We start from the raw sequence: 13,988 nt of genomic DNA, 5'->3' as shown, positions 1-13,988 counted from the left end.
TCCCGGAAGACATTAGCATAGGAGCCCCCCACCCCCCACCACGTCAGCAAGGCAGGATGCTGGACTACATTGCAAACCTCGGCGAACTGGCTAATTACAGTCAATAAGGTCATCATCTTCCCACGAAATAGCCTTTTCTGTGTTCCAACAGCGCTTTCGACAATTCTACAAACTGTTCCTTCGGAGCCTCCCGAGAAGGCTATCGCATTAGAGGGCGGACAGCAGGAGGAGGACGTGTGAAGCGGGGCCGGGAAGCCAGAGAGAGGCCCCGTGGAGAAGAACCAACCTTCCTGGAGCACCGCCTTGCAGGGCAGTGTCTTGAGTCAGAAAACAGAGGAGGGGCTCGGGACCCTGCCCCCGAGGGGGACGCTGGCCGGGAGGAGACTCCCGCTCAGCAAGCCTGGAGGTGACGCCCAGGGCTGTCCCCTACACCCACCTGGGCACAACCCCCCCTCGATGCTCGATGCTCGTGGCTGAGAGACTGCGCCACGGCTCAGATGTCTCCTCTGTAATGGATGCTCAGTGTCACTGCGTGATGAATGCACAAGATCACGGGCCGTGAGAAGGCAGGTGACGACCTTCACGCCAACCCAAGAGCGCACGCACGGAGTTGAAGTGTCCGGGCGCAGCGTGGGGAGAAGGTCACCACGGCACAGGCAGTGGCAGGTGGACGGCAGTGGCCAGGAACAGCTCAGGGTCACTGCAGCCCCGGAGAAGTCAGGTGGAAAATGTGACGGTGGCCCTGTGTCTGTCACACAGACAGACCTTGCAGCATCTGGGCAGTCAGCCGGCACGAGGCTCGGTCTCTAGCACCCCTACCTGCAAAGTGAGGTAATGCTCAGAGCTCTCCCTCCTGCACAGACGGATGCTCACAGCAGCTTCGCGGACTGGCCAGGGGACCCGGCAGCTCGGGCCCTTCCAAGCTGTGGGAAAGCAGCTGGCCCCATCTGTAGGTCTGCGGGCCAAGGTGCCCTGTGTCACCAACTCGCTGGGTGAGCCTCCAGCACGGGCTCTGCGTCCGACTCGGATGCTCCTCCCTCAGCTGGAGACGCCTGCGGTGAAGAGGTGGGCAGGGACCGAGCGAAGAATCATCAGGGCAGCCACCTGCCGCTGAGTGGCCCTGGGGAGAGAGGGCCAGTTCCCCCCAGGCCCACGGGGAGGGGGGGGCAGGGTCCAGGCTTCGCTCACCAAGCTCGCCCCCACCGTCCCACCAGCCCAGGTGGGACCCTGGGGCCGGCCGGGCCTTTCAGACCGGGCTGGTGAGCGTGCCTCTCCCTGGGGTGGCTTTGCTTCCAGACAAGCAGCTCGTGACCGTCAAGGAACGCGGTCCTGCACATAATCCCGCGTGGAGTCCCCCGTCAGTGACCAGCAGTGCGCCACTTCCGGGGACCAACGGGTCCTCGCCAGCCCGGGGTGAGGGAGGAAGGCAACTGTGAGGAGGGCACGAGGCGGGGACCCTGGAGCTGAGTCCAGGGGGCGGGTGGGCAGGACAGCCGGGGAGGCGGGGAGCCAAGACACGAAGGGTGCAGCATGTTTGGGGAGCAGCAGGCAGACCAACTTGGAAGAGTCCAAGGCACACAGCAGGGTGGCTGGCGACAGGACCGGACATAGGGGCTGGGGACACGGGCCACGTGGTACAGGGCTTAGGTCACATCCTACATGGCTGGCTGGTTTCACACAGAGAAGCGACCAGAAGTTACAGCAGCCAGTGACAGAAATAACGAGAGCAGTCAGCATGTTTACCAGGACCCACCCAGGCACCCCAGTGCTGACCCTGCTCCCCAACAGCCATGACAAGACACACCCCACACAGGAAGAAACCAAGGAGAATTCTGGACGAGGTCGGCGGAGAAGTCACGAGTCAGGGATGGACGGCACAGCCGAGGCGCGCCACCCGGAAGGAAAAGGACCTTCAGAGAGATGCCAACAAAGAGGCATCACAGCCCTGCTCGAAACAGGTGCTTTCCTACAAAGCTGGACATACGGTGACCATACAACCCAGGAGCTCCACTCCCAGACACGTACTCGAGAGAAATGAAAACAAATGTCCACACACACATGTCCATAAAAGTCCCATCCCTCACAGCCCCAAACCGGAAATAAACTACATGCCCGCCAACAGAAGAACCAATAAACACATGGTAGCATTTTCGTCCCATGGACTACTATTCAGCCATGAAAAGGGACTGCGGCTGAGGCACACAAGGGCGGGGTGGCCCTCAGAAACATTCCATCAAGTGAGAGAAGCCAGACACACGGGATCACATGCTGCTTGATTCTGTTTATGTGAAATTCTAGAACAGGCAAAGTCAATCTGTAATGACAGAAACCAGATCAGTGGTTGCCTGGGACTGGGGCGGAAGAAGAGGGTGACTGATAAAGGAAACAGAAGCTTTCTGGGTGGCAGCCGTGTTCTGTATCCTGATGGTGGGGGAGGGGTGGGGTGGCACAGGGTCAGATTGTCAAAATGCTCCAACAATACACTTCGAATGGATGCCGGTTATTATACGTAAGTTGCACCTTAGTAAAGTTTATTGACTTTTTTGAAAATGTAGAACCCTTGGCGAACCTGACTAGTATCCATGAGGGCGCCGGTTTGACCCCTGACCTCGCTCAGCGGGTTAAGGATACGGGGTTGCCACGAGCTGTGGTGTAGGTCGCAGACGCAGCTTGGATCCCATGTTGCTGTGGCTGTGGTGTAGGCGGTCAGCTGCAGTTCCGATTGGACCCCTAGCCTGGAAACCTCCATATGCCATGGGTGGGCCCTAAAACAAACAAACAAAAAACAACAACAGCAAAAGTAAAACCTTTCCACTTCATCATGAATAAAATCCTAAGGCCCGTCACGTCTTTCATGGCCTTGCACTATCCCATCCCTGCCCAAATCACCGACTCAATTCTAACCACTCTCCCCACCGCAAATACCGCAAATCTAAGGCAAAGCACAGGTACACCCCCGCCCCGCCATCTTCACAATGAGAAGATTAAAAGCAAAACAAAAAGGTTAGAGGCCCTTTTGAATATACGTACTTGTAGGGATACTGAGGAAATAAATCTATATCTCTTAACATATACACATATTTTAAATCACCTATTACAACAAATACAGAAATACTCTCTTCATCCACTGCCACCCCCTCTCCCCAGGGACCGTCAAGGTTGGCATCTTCACTACGCCAAGGGGACACTTTTATGTGTGTCCCAAAAGGGAACCCAACGGTGACTAAGCCCCTAGTACGGGCACGGCCCTGAGCATCTGCACCTAACATTTCACCTAACCCTCACAAAACCACAAGAGGTAAATATCACCGCAGGCCCCCAACCGTGCCCCCAGGGCACCCCAGCAAACTCACAGGGGTGCCAAGAGCTATTGTAACTTTTTAAAGGAAACACAGTAGTATTTGTTGGCATCATGCAAACTGCTGACTGAGGTAGCTAACTGTTTCAACATTAGATCGCTCTGCTTTTCTATATTCCATGATGTCATATTTAGGCAAAGCTGGGTTTTCAGAGGTTCTGTGATGAAAAGCAAGGATCTACATGGGCCATCTGCTGATGCTCAAAAGCTTAAAAAAAAAAAGCAAGTATCACATGAAAATCACAACGGAACAGGAAAAGAGGACAGCAGTGCCCAGACTGCCTCTGACACTGGAGAACATGTGTGTGTCCAGCAGGTGCACACACACTTATTAGGTGTCTGGCTCGAGCTCCTGAGTGAACAGGACCACTGAGCTGCTTGCTTTGGCCCAGAGAAATATGGGAGTCCCTACTGCGACGCTGAGGGTGCTGGCAAGTCGGACCCTCCATTCCACTTTCTGTATTTTACAGATGGGAAACCCAACATCACAGAGCGAAGAAGCTGGGGTCCAAGCCCAACACAAAGCCGCATGGTCTTCCCAAGTGCATTGACCGCTCACTAGTTTACTGAAGATTCGTGTGTGTGTGTGTGTGTGTGTGTGAGAGAGAGAGAGAGAGAGAGAGATGGGCAAATGACTGAAACAAATTACATGATGGACAAAAATATCAAAAGATCTGCCTAAACTTTGTGGCCCAATATGAAGAGAGGGAATTATAGGAGCTCCCCTTGTGGCCCAACAGGTTAAGAACCCAACTAGTATCCATGAGGATGTGGGTTGGATCCCTGGCCTCGCTCAGTGGGTTAAGGATCTGGCATGGCCATGAGCTGCGGTGTAGGTCACAGATATGGCTTGGATCTGGCATTGCTGTGGCTGTGGTGTAGGCCGCGGCTGTGGTGTAGGCCGGCAGCTGTAGCTCCCATACAACCCCTGGCCTGGGAACCTCCATGTGCCACAGGTGCCGCCCTAAAAAGAAAAAAAAGAGCGAGAGAGAGTCCTATAATTTGAGAAACATCTAAGACTCAACGATAAAGGAAATACCTCCCTTTCTAAGGACAACCTGGGGACGAGCCCAGTCTCACGCCCCCCTCCTTGCCAGAGCCACCTAGCCCCAGCCCCAGCGTGCCCGGCCCTCTGCCTCTTCTGAGTCCTTGCACTCACATCCCCAGTCTCAGCCTGCCATTTCTCTTTCTGTGGATTCTCCCCAGCCACCCGCCACTTTTCTCTGTTTCCCAGTACATAGCACTCTGCTATTTATAATTACCTTATTAATGAAGAAATTTATTAGACTGTGAGCTAGGTGGAATGGCCTGCGTGGTGTCTGGCACCCCGCAGACCTCAATGAGCAGTGGCTGCCATTATCCGTGTCCCCCTCCCCTGGGGCTCCAGGGTTGGGGCATATTCTATGTCCTCCAGGCTCCCCGAGGGCGGTGAGCTTTGGCCTGAACTCCAGGCGCAGTTCCCAGAGAGCTCCCGAGGCCAAGGATGGACCCCGAGGGTCCGATGGAGGCGGCTCTCACCCCTGAGCTCCGTGGCCACCATCCTAACAGTCACTCTGAAAACGGAGCTTGAACCCTCTCCCTCCGCAAGCTCAGAAGGGCTCTGGCCCAGAGTGCTCTGATTTGCAAACACTTATTTTCTACAATGGAAAACTTTTCCAGCTACTGCAAAAAATTAAAATCGAAAAGAGATCCGTGGGGAGATGGAAGGGGGTGGGTAATTATTATCAACAGAACCAATGAGAGGGAACAGATGTATTGGGCCAAAAATCTAATAAAATAAGGAGGAGAATTCTGGCGCAGCTCTGCGGGAAGCAAATTACTCTTGTGAGCCTTCACAGACAAGGCACAGGAGAGGCGGTTTATGAACTTGCGCCACGTTGGCCTCCCCGTTAACCTGTGTCCCCAGAGGACTTCGTTCTCACCCAGGACGAGGCTTCCTTAACTCGCGCTAGGACATGCAGGGCCAATGCAGGCTTGCTGGTCACAGCTTCAGATTCAATTTAAAGGGATCCCTGCTCCAATTTCCTGTAGAAAGTTCCTCCGTGTTCTAATACATCAGTGTCAGGAAACACGGCCCTTGCTTAATTTCTTCTCATTATTCACACGACCGGGGGTCACCCAGAGCAATTTCTCCTCCTTTGTGCATCTAACGGCAATGATGGGCCAGGGCCAGCTGCTGTGAGGGCTCCCCTTCCCTCCAAAGCACGCCTTTGAGAGACCCCTGGTCAGCCTGGTGGGAGGTCTCTGCATGGTGACATAGCTGGTGACAGCGACATTCAAGCCTAACTGCCAATATTTCAAACTGATTCATATTCTGAAAGGCCAGGCAGAGTCAGAAAGCACGAAGACCAGCCCCAAGCCACCATGTCACCTTAGGCCAGACACATCTCCCCACGGCCTCAGACACCTCACTTGCGAAATGACACGCTGGGTCCGGATCACCGAGTCCCCAGCCTGATAAGCCACCAAGGCATTTGCTCAAAGGCAGCCATGTGAGGAAGCCCAGTTGCGAGACAGATAACGCATAGCTGCCGGGGGAAATGGGAGGGCCGGTTCTTGAGCCCCCCCGGCTCACCCTCCCTGGCAGAAGCCCCTGAAAATTTGCATGAAGCCCCCGGAGCCCCCAGAGCACAGGTTGCAACCCAACGATCTGCGTTATCTCAACAGGCTCCTCCAATATAATAAGTCGAGTGCTCCAAGTTTCCTCTGCACAAGCAAAACATTCTTAATCAGACTGTAATGGAAAAATAATTCATGCATTTTATTTTCTATTTAATGCATTTATGTATTCTCTACGATAAGCATACATTATTTTAATAATCAGAAGAAAACAAACATTATTAAAAAGAAAATAATTCACATAGCTTTAAAAACAAAACAAAACATCCAAGGCACAGAAAAGACAAGCCAGGAAGGCTTTTGTACTCTTCTAGCGTCATCTGCCAGCGTTAACGGCTAATTGCTTTCGTCCCTTCAGAGCAGCGACATACCACGGTGTCTGGAAAGGTCGGATGAGTCACCCAGCACTCTGCGGCTCTTTGCTGCGTCACCGAGTCCTATGCCGGCCTGCGCAAACACTCATAACCCCATGTGCCTTCGGCTTTAGAGACTGGGGGCGGGGGGAGGCGGGGGGGGCACCGGAAGGGAAAGAGCCGGCACTTGGGGGGCTCTGTGGGACCTTCCCGGAGATCCCAGAGATGCTGACCTTCCCACCCCTCAGGTTTCTTCACCCCTAATGCCCACCGCACAGGTCCGAGCAACACTGAAATTCAGTAGATGCACAAGTGAGTTTGCAGCAAAGGCAGGCATTTTCAAGCCCCTACATTTTAATTACATTTTCATTTAAATCCTGGGAGTCTACAGTAAAGGAGGGGAGCCCTTCAATAAAAGATGTGCAGAGCTATCTGGGGGGGGGTGCCTACCACCCCAGCCCCTCTGCTCTGTTTTAAGGGTCTCCCCAAGGGGGTTTCCCTCAATTCCACAGGCTCCAGTTCACGAACTCTCCACGCTCCCACATCCTGTAAGAGAAACCGGAGACCTACCTACGTGCCTCACAAAGCCCCAAGCCCCCACTACAGGCTGTCCATGGCTCTCTACCCTGAGCCCCTCCCCGCTGTCGGAACGCAGGCACCTGTGCTCTGCCCCCAAGGGCCCTCAGCTTACACTGCCTCCCTCCCACCCCCAGGGCCAGCTCAAGTGTCCCCTCCCGCCCCCATCAGGACTGGCTCTCTTCCATCTTGCTCCCCAATACCTGGCTGACACCAGCCAAGGGTCCTTTCCACTGCCCGCCTAGTAAAACGTCTGGACATTCACCAGGTACCACGAGCTCACGGGGGAGGGGTTGGCCACACCTCTGTCCCCACTCCAACCTCTAGCACCCAGACTCAATCTAGTGAAGCAGAGCATTGGGGCCTGTTTGGGCACCAAAGTGTGAAACTGTGGTCCCCACTCTTAATAATTCTATGCTTCAGGGGACAGCTGCCTCCCCAGCATCTAGAAAGAACATAGCCAGAGCGCCCAGGGTACACGTGGTCTGAATGGCTTCTCTGATTTGCATGTAATAAGCAGCCACCAGCAGCAGCTGCCCTGGGAATGCACCAGCTTCCAACAAGGGCACCCTGAAGAAGGAATTGGGCTGGTGGGGGATGGGAGGGGGGCATTAAGGCACCTATTCTGCACACACAACACCACCACACACACACACACACACACACACACCCATGACCATTAGCCAGGAGGCCAGCCTCGCTGTCTAAGCCAAGCTACCTATCCAACCCCATCTCACTTGACTTGGGAAGATGAACAGGGCTTTGAATGAAAAGCTTTTCCTCACTGCCTTCTAGACTATGAGAGGGGTGTGGGTCTCAGAGTCAACAGGGGGTTATTCATGTCAAAGAGAACAACTACCCCCAAAGTGTGAGCGCATCAATGAGAATCTGAAAGCAACTTTTCAGGAACACGGGACCCAATGCAAATTAAATGTCTGAGCCCTGCGTATACGTCGTTACCCAATCCCGCAGAAACTCTCTGGTTCCGATTAAGATGTTAACTGTAGGCTCAGGCCAGCATCGATCCTCTCCCCCTGGCAGGACTTGGGCAGACTTTGTCTTCTGGGTTTAACTCCCTCCACTCCGAAACTGCTGCCACCATCTTGCTGAGTCCACGCAACCACCCCCAGGGCTCCCCTACCGCGTCGGGCTGGTCCCCCGTCATCCCACATCCATCCTGCTCAGCAGCCCTCTACCCAGACGCCAGGAGGAAGAAAGAAGGAAATGAGGAAAGGAGAGGGCCCATTGATAGAGCCACGCACGTCTTTAATCACGGTTCCTAACCGCCCTGGGGCTGCCCTTCTTTCTCCATCCCCACAATGTGTCACTCACTCACTGGCAACACAAATACCTGCCCTGCCCTCCCTCTGTGTAGGCAGAGAGCACAGGACGTGCAAGATGCAGCCTTGACCCTGAAGAGCACAGCCCAGAAGGTCAGGGAGATGGTGAGAGGTCCCACGGCTGCACATGCATGACAGGCTCTAGTTCTGGCAACGTTCGGGGTGGGGTGAGGATTTACGAAGCTGGGTGGCACAGAGTCCAGCTCTGCCACTCGCGGCAGCATGACCTCGGGCAAGCCACCCGGGAGGGACCTGGTACCACCTCGGCTGCCACATTCCCCACTATGCATTCCCCACTCAAGCCAGCTCCTCACACTAACTACAGACACTACCAGCTTAGGTCTCAATTTCTTCAACTGCGAGATGAAAATAAGACGCCTAAAAGGGCTCTTGAGAATATGGGGGTTACCCGCGTGAAGATCCAGAGCACAGCGAATGCTCGGTAAACAGCAGCTGCTTTCAGGGCTCTTACCACCTCACAGAATTGGCCCCCGCGTGCCCCAGCTGGGTGGTCCAAGACCAGGAAACACACCTGCCCTGCGCTCCTCCATCAGGCCTCCAGCACTGACCTGCCCCCCTGGCCTCCAAAGCCAGTCACTCCAAGTCCCCACACTGGGACGCATCTACCAGGGTGAGAATAAGCACTTCCAACTTCCCTTCTCCGTCCTCTGTTTTGAACGTGGGCCCACCTGGGGCTGGAGCTTGATCGAGCTGGAGCCTCAAAGCCTTGGGAGAATCCAAACTGGTGATTTACTCAGCCTGGGAGGGTAGAAAGAACACAGGCTTTGCAAGTAAAGCGTCGAGGACCCCAGCCACAGCCCTGCCACCTGCCAGCAGCGTGGCCCTGGTCCCTCAGAGCCCCGGGTCCTCAACTTCAGACGGGCCTCGCATCGACATCCCAGAGGGCTGGGGAGGACCGATGGTGTGTGTGTGATGCCAAGCGCTGCACTGGGAACGTGGTGGGATCTCAGCAAGTGGAGCTGTCATCCTACCAAACTCAGTCGCAGGGAGCCGGCGCCTTGAGCTTTGCTGGACCAGATGTGGCCCCTGATGAAGTCCGCGCCAGCAGGGCCCCTTCTCCTCAAGACACTTTGCCACGCAAGCCAGAAACCAGGCCAACAGGCATTAACTTAATGCTCCGTTTGGCAGTGCCGCCCCAGGTCCGTCATCCGTCCTTATTCCCTGGAAGCTGCCAGCCGGGCAAACTGGAATATTGATCGCTGCAATCATCTCGATGGAAGTCTGAGGGCCAAGCATTTATGTGCGTTTCAATTAGGCTTTTGCCATTCTAATTCCACCTCATTCCAGCCAGCTTCACTCTGGGCAACAAATGGGCTCCTAAAAAGTTGCGTTAATCAGCAATCTATTAATGGAATCACACCTCCACATTGATTTTATATCATCATTTCAAAATGATGCATCGTCACTCTCCATCTTGCATTTTAAGCTCGGGGAAGGAACCGGGTGTCGCCATGGCTGTGCCAAGCTGCAGGCAGCCCTCAGGGCTGCCAGTTCGCTGACTGTCCAAAACAGCCCTGCAGGGGGCATGGCACTAGCCTCACGTCATGAGAAACAGGGGAAGGAGGCCAAAGGCCTCCCCTAGGCCCCAGTAGAGAGAACCGCCGCTCAAGGACAAGTCCGCCAGCTTCTTCCAAGAGTCTCACTGATCCCTGTAATTCCCAAGGCTTTGCCTCCAATTCACTCCCTCAATATTGGCCCAGAAGTGCTTTGGTGGGAAAGGCAGCCAGGTCATTCCAACTCAGCTGAGCCAGGTCCGCTGGCTCCCTGCAGCTGGGCTGGGTGCTCCCTAGGATTCAGAGACAAGGGAGGAATGGCTTCTCCAGACCCAGGACGGGAAGGAGGAAGACCCATTTTTCTCAGTATATCCTTTGTCTCTTGATTTTTTTTTTTAACTTTTTTTCTAATTTATTTAAACTAAAAAAATTTAAAACAGTTCACCCACTTCTTTTGAATTTTGACCAAAGTCATGGATTTCTACTTTTTTTTTTTTTTTGGCCACAGCATGCAATGGCTTGATGTGGGATATCAGTTCCCCAGGCCAGGGATTGAACCCGGGCTGCAGTGGTAAAAGCGCCAAATTCTAACCACCAGGCCACCAGGGAACTCCCATAGATTTCTACTCTTAAGAAACAAGTTTAATGAGGAGTTACCTGGTGGCTCAGTGGGTCAAGGGTCCGGTGTTGTCACCACTGTGGCGCAGATTTGGAAACCTCTGCATGCTGCGGGCCCAGTCAAAAAAAAATAACAGTAAGTTCAATGAAATAAGTACAAATCGTTACTTCCTCCCGAAGAGGCTTACACTCCAACAGGGGAGTTGACCTCAGACCTATAAGAGAAATTGTAATTCACCCCAATGACCGTTTAATGGGCACGAGGGGGTGGAGGCCCTGAGCTAGCAAGACAGGTCACAGAGGACTCGAAGTCCCGCTGTCGGCCCCTCAGGGAGGGCAGGCCCTCTCCGGGCCAGCGGCCTCAGTCTCCTCCCCTTGGCATTTTATCTCAGGGGGACATAAGGTGCCAGCAACTCTCCTGCTTGCTTAACGACGTGCCCTGGAGGTCACATGGGGAGAAAACTGATTCAGAATCAGGGAGGCGCATTTCAGGGGCTCTGCGGGAAGAGTTGGGGTGACGCCTGTCATCCTCCCATTATCTCAGTTCGCTCCAGTCCGTCTGGACATCACAAGACCACTTGGCTTAAAAGGACCTGGGGATCAGTCGAATCTTCCTGTCTTCTCCCCAACTTGCTCAGGGTCTCAGCTGGTGATCGCAGAGCCACACGTGGACTCCTGGCCCCTGCCAGCCGGCTCGCGGCTCTCTCCACCCCCACGGCTCACCTGGCGTGTCCCTGTCCGCAGTAATAACTGCGCAAAGAAATGAGTCACCCGCCTGCGTGGACCGTGCTTGTAGAAGCAGAGGGTTGTTTTTTTAGGGGAAAGTAATAACAAAGGAAAGGGGGGGAGTGTCTTACATAAAGGTTGTCCTTCCCGACGTGATGGATGGAAAGCTTCTGGGCTTGAGATGGATGGTGTGTGATTATAGCGAGGTAATAACGGCTGTCACATGTCAGAAGCGCAGATGTCACTACCTTTTGACAGAGGGCACTTGGGAAGAAGAAGTTAGAAATAGAAAGCTTTCCGGTTACTTTCTGAGGGTGGGATAATAATTCACCTGAACTGCAAGATCTGTTCCAGGCGGCGGATGTGCCGTAAAGGCAGGTCCCGCGCCCCGGGCTGTCCCAGGCCGCGTGGAAGCGACGGCGGCGATTGCGGGGCCGCAGCCTCGCGCCCGGGAGCACAGTCCCTCCCCGCACGTACTACTCCGTCACCAGCCCTCCTTGTGCCACTCCGAGCCCAGGGTGGGGCACCAGGGAGTTGGAGCTGGAGCCCACAACTCCAGGTTGGCGCTCAGAGGGCAGAGCGCGGCTGGGGAAGGAGAGAGGCCAGGCAGCGAGTGCGGGCGCCCCATCAAGCCTCTGCCTTGGAGTCTCCAGTTCTTTCCAGCTCCTCTGTGGGAACATGCTTTTCTTTTAGAATCAGAGACAAAGTGAACAGCCAAAGCAAGGAAAAGGTTAAATAGACCAAAAAAAAAAAAAAAAAAATTTAGTGGACCCCAAGAACCTACTGATGCAAAGCTATGAGGACGACGAAATGGTGACTCCAGCAGGGCATCAGGGGAGGCCATCCAGAGGGCATCTCAGGCAGCCCGGGGCGGGGGCGGGGGGAGGGGCGCAAGGACCTGCCTCACGAGGAACTCAGGATGCAGGACATAGGCTCGGCATCACCTCTGCCAGGGCGACGAAGGGACAGAGCAGCCCAAGACACTGGGGCGGGGAGAGGGGTCTGGCCCCCGTGTGACACTCGGGACTCGTGCAGGAGGGGCCGAGACCCCCGGAAGCAAGCCCAGAAAGCGATAAGCAAGGAAATGCTTAATTAGGCGGTGCGAGGGGGGATCCACGGGGCCTGGGCCACCAAGGAGGCCGTGCGGATGCTGGGGGACCAGGGGCTGCAGCGGGGTGGGCGTGGGGGGGCCGCCCCAGGAACGGGAGCAGCCGCCGACGCGCCCCGGAGGCCCAGAGGAAATATTATTGCGAGACAAAAACTGAATTATGAAATCCGCAAGCAATAATTAGTTTAAATTACTACTTCTACTTGAATAATTAAACACGCTTATTTTCACTCACTGATGTTTTATTCATTACCATACATCTTTCCTGAAAGTTGTTTTTAACGGGAATATTCTTTTATTTGCAAAGATCCCACAGAGATTTACTATGCTAATTTCAAACCTTTCTTCTAAAATAAAAACAACAATAACAAAAACACTCCAGATTATCACCCATTAGTGACTGCTGTGTGGGGTCCATTATCAACTTAAGTCACAGCAACCGCCTAGAAATACTGTGCGTAGTTGTAAAGTTATTCACACACCAAAGCTTCCTTCCTTTAGAATTCGCTACTGAAAGGACGATATTTAAATAAGCCCGAAATGAGTATGAAAATAAAAAGGCCCGAGTGCAGAAAGTCCATTTAGACACAGATGGGAAGCACCGTTCGCTATTCTCACACCCTCTATTAATGAAAATGTTTTTGCATTTCCACAAATAATGTTTGGATTTTGTAAGTCTTATTTTCACACCCTGGAGCCAAGATACCCATAAGCACAGCAATAAAGGCTTAAGGTTTTTATTAAGCAAAGTTACCTTTGGGAATAAGTACTAACTTAAATATAATCCATGAACTCACTCTCCCCTGCTGGGCTATTAGCTGGCGTTGGCTGAATGGCAAAGCTCCAAACCCGAACGAATGCCAACAAGCTGCGCCTAAGTCAGACCCTGAACAAACAGAAAGGAGCAGGGCTGCCTCCACTATAAACCAGCTCCACCAAGGCCCAGCAGCCAACAGCCCTCCCTCCGAGGGGACCGCAAGCCTACTTAACGAGCAGCCGGACTCACCGACTACGATAACAACTACCAAGGAACGGGACTCTCCAGGGAAGCTCCCACACACACGTGCGTGCAAACACACACACACACACACACACACACACACACACACCCCGCCTCCAGCCCTGTTACCCAGGGCAGGAGCACATGTCCTGGAACCGGCAAGTCCTCACTGAACAGTCACTGAGTGAAACTAAATATCAGAAGTTTGTTTTGTTTTGTTTTTTTGTCTTTTTCCCTTTTCTAGGGCCTGTCCCACGGCCTGTGGAGGTTCGCAGGCTAGGGGTCTAATCGGAGCTGTAGCCTCCAGCCTACATCAGAGCCCCAGCCACGCGGGATCGGAGCCGCATCTGCGACCTCCACCACAGCTCACGGCGACGCCAGATCCTCAACCCACTGAGCCAGGCCAGGGATCGAACCTGCAACCTCATGGTTCCCAGTCAGATTTGTTAACCACTGCGCCACGACAGGAGCTCCCTGGAAGATTTTTTTAAAGCCCCAACTAAATCTCTCTTTCTCCCAGCCTCCTTCAAAAGCAACTGGTCATCATGGGGTCTGGGACTGGCTTGGGGACACTATTGCACATGGAGTGGGTGGTCAGTGGAGACCTGCTGTATAGCCCAGGGAGCTCTACTCAATGGCCTGTGATTATCTGTGTGGGAGAAGAATCTGGAAAAGAATGGAGATGGGCTGTACATGCAGTGCATAACTGAATCGCTTTGTTGTACAGCAGAAATGATCAAACACCGTAAATCAACTATATTTCAAACTTTTAAAAA

At 53.7% G+C, this 13,988-nt stretch overlaps 1 protein-coding gene and 1 non-coding gene across 14 annotated transcripts in view; one reads left to right on the top strand and one right to left on the bottom strand.

The window, feature by feature from the left end:
• The window catches only part of WDR25 (WD repeat domain 25), a 146,096-nt gene that overhangs the window by 108,163 nt on the left and 23,945 nt on the right, over window positions 1-13,988 (bottom strand). The window lies entirely within an intron of this gene.
• MIR9830 (microRNA 9830) lies at window positions 6,345-6,416 on the top strand. Its single transcript, NR_128517.1, has one exon. It is a non-coding gene; the product is annotated as a microRNA 9830 (primary transcript).

This window comes from Sus scrofa, chromosome 7, assembly GCF_000003025.6.
Source record: "Sus scrofa isolate TJ Tabasco breed Duroc chromosome 7, Sscrofa11.1, whole genome shotgun sequence".
Lineage (NCBI taxonomy): Eukaryota > Metazoa > Chordata > Mammalia > Artiodactyla > Suidae > Sus > Sus scrofa.
Note: the sequence above shows the minus strand (reverse complement) of the source record. Positions and strands in the feature narration are given on the sequence as shown.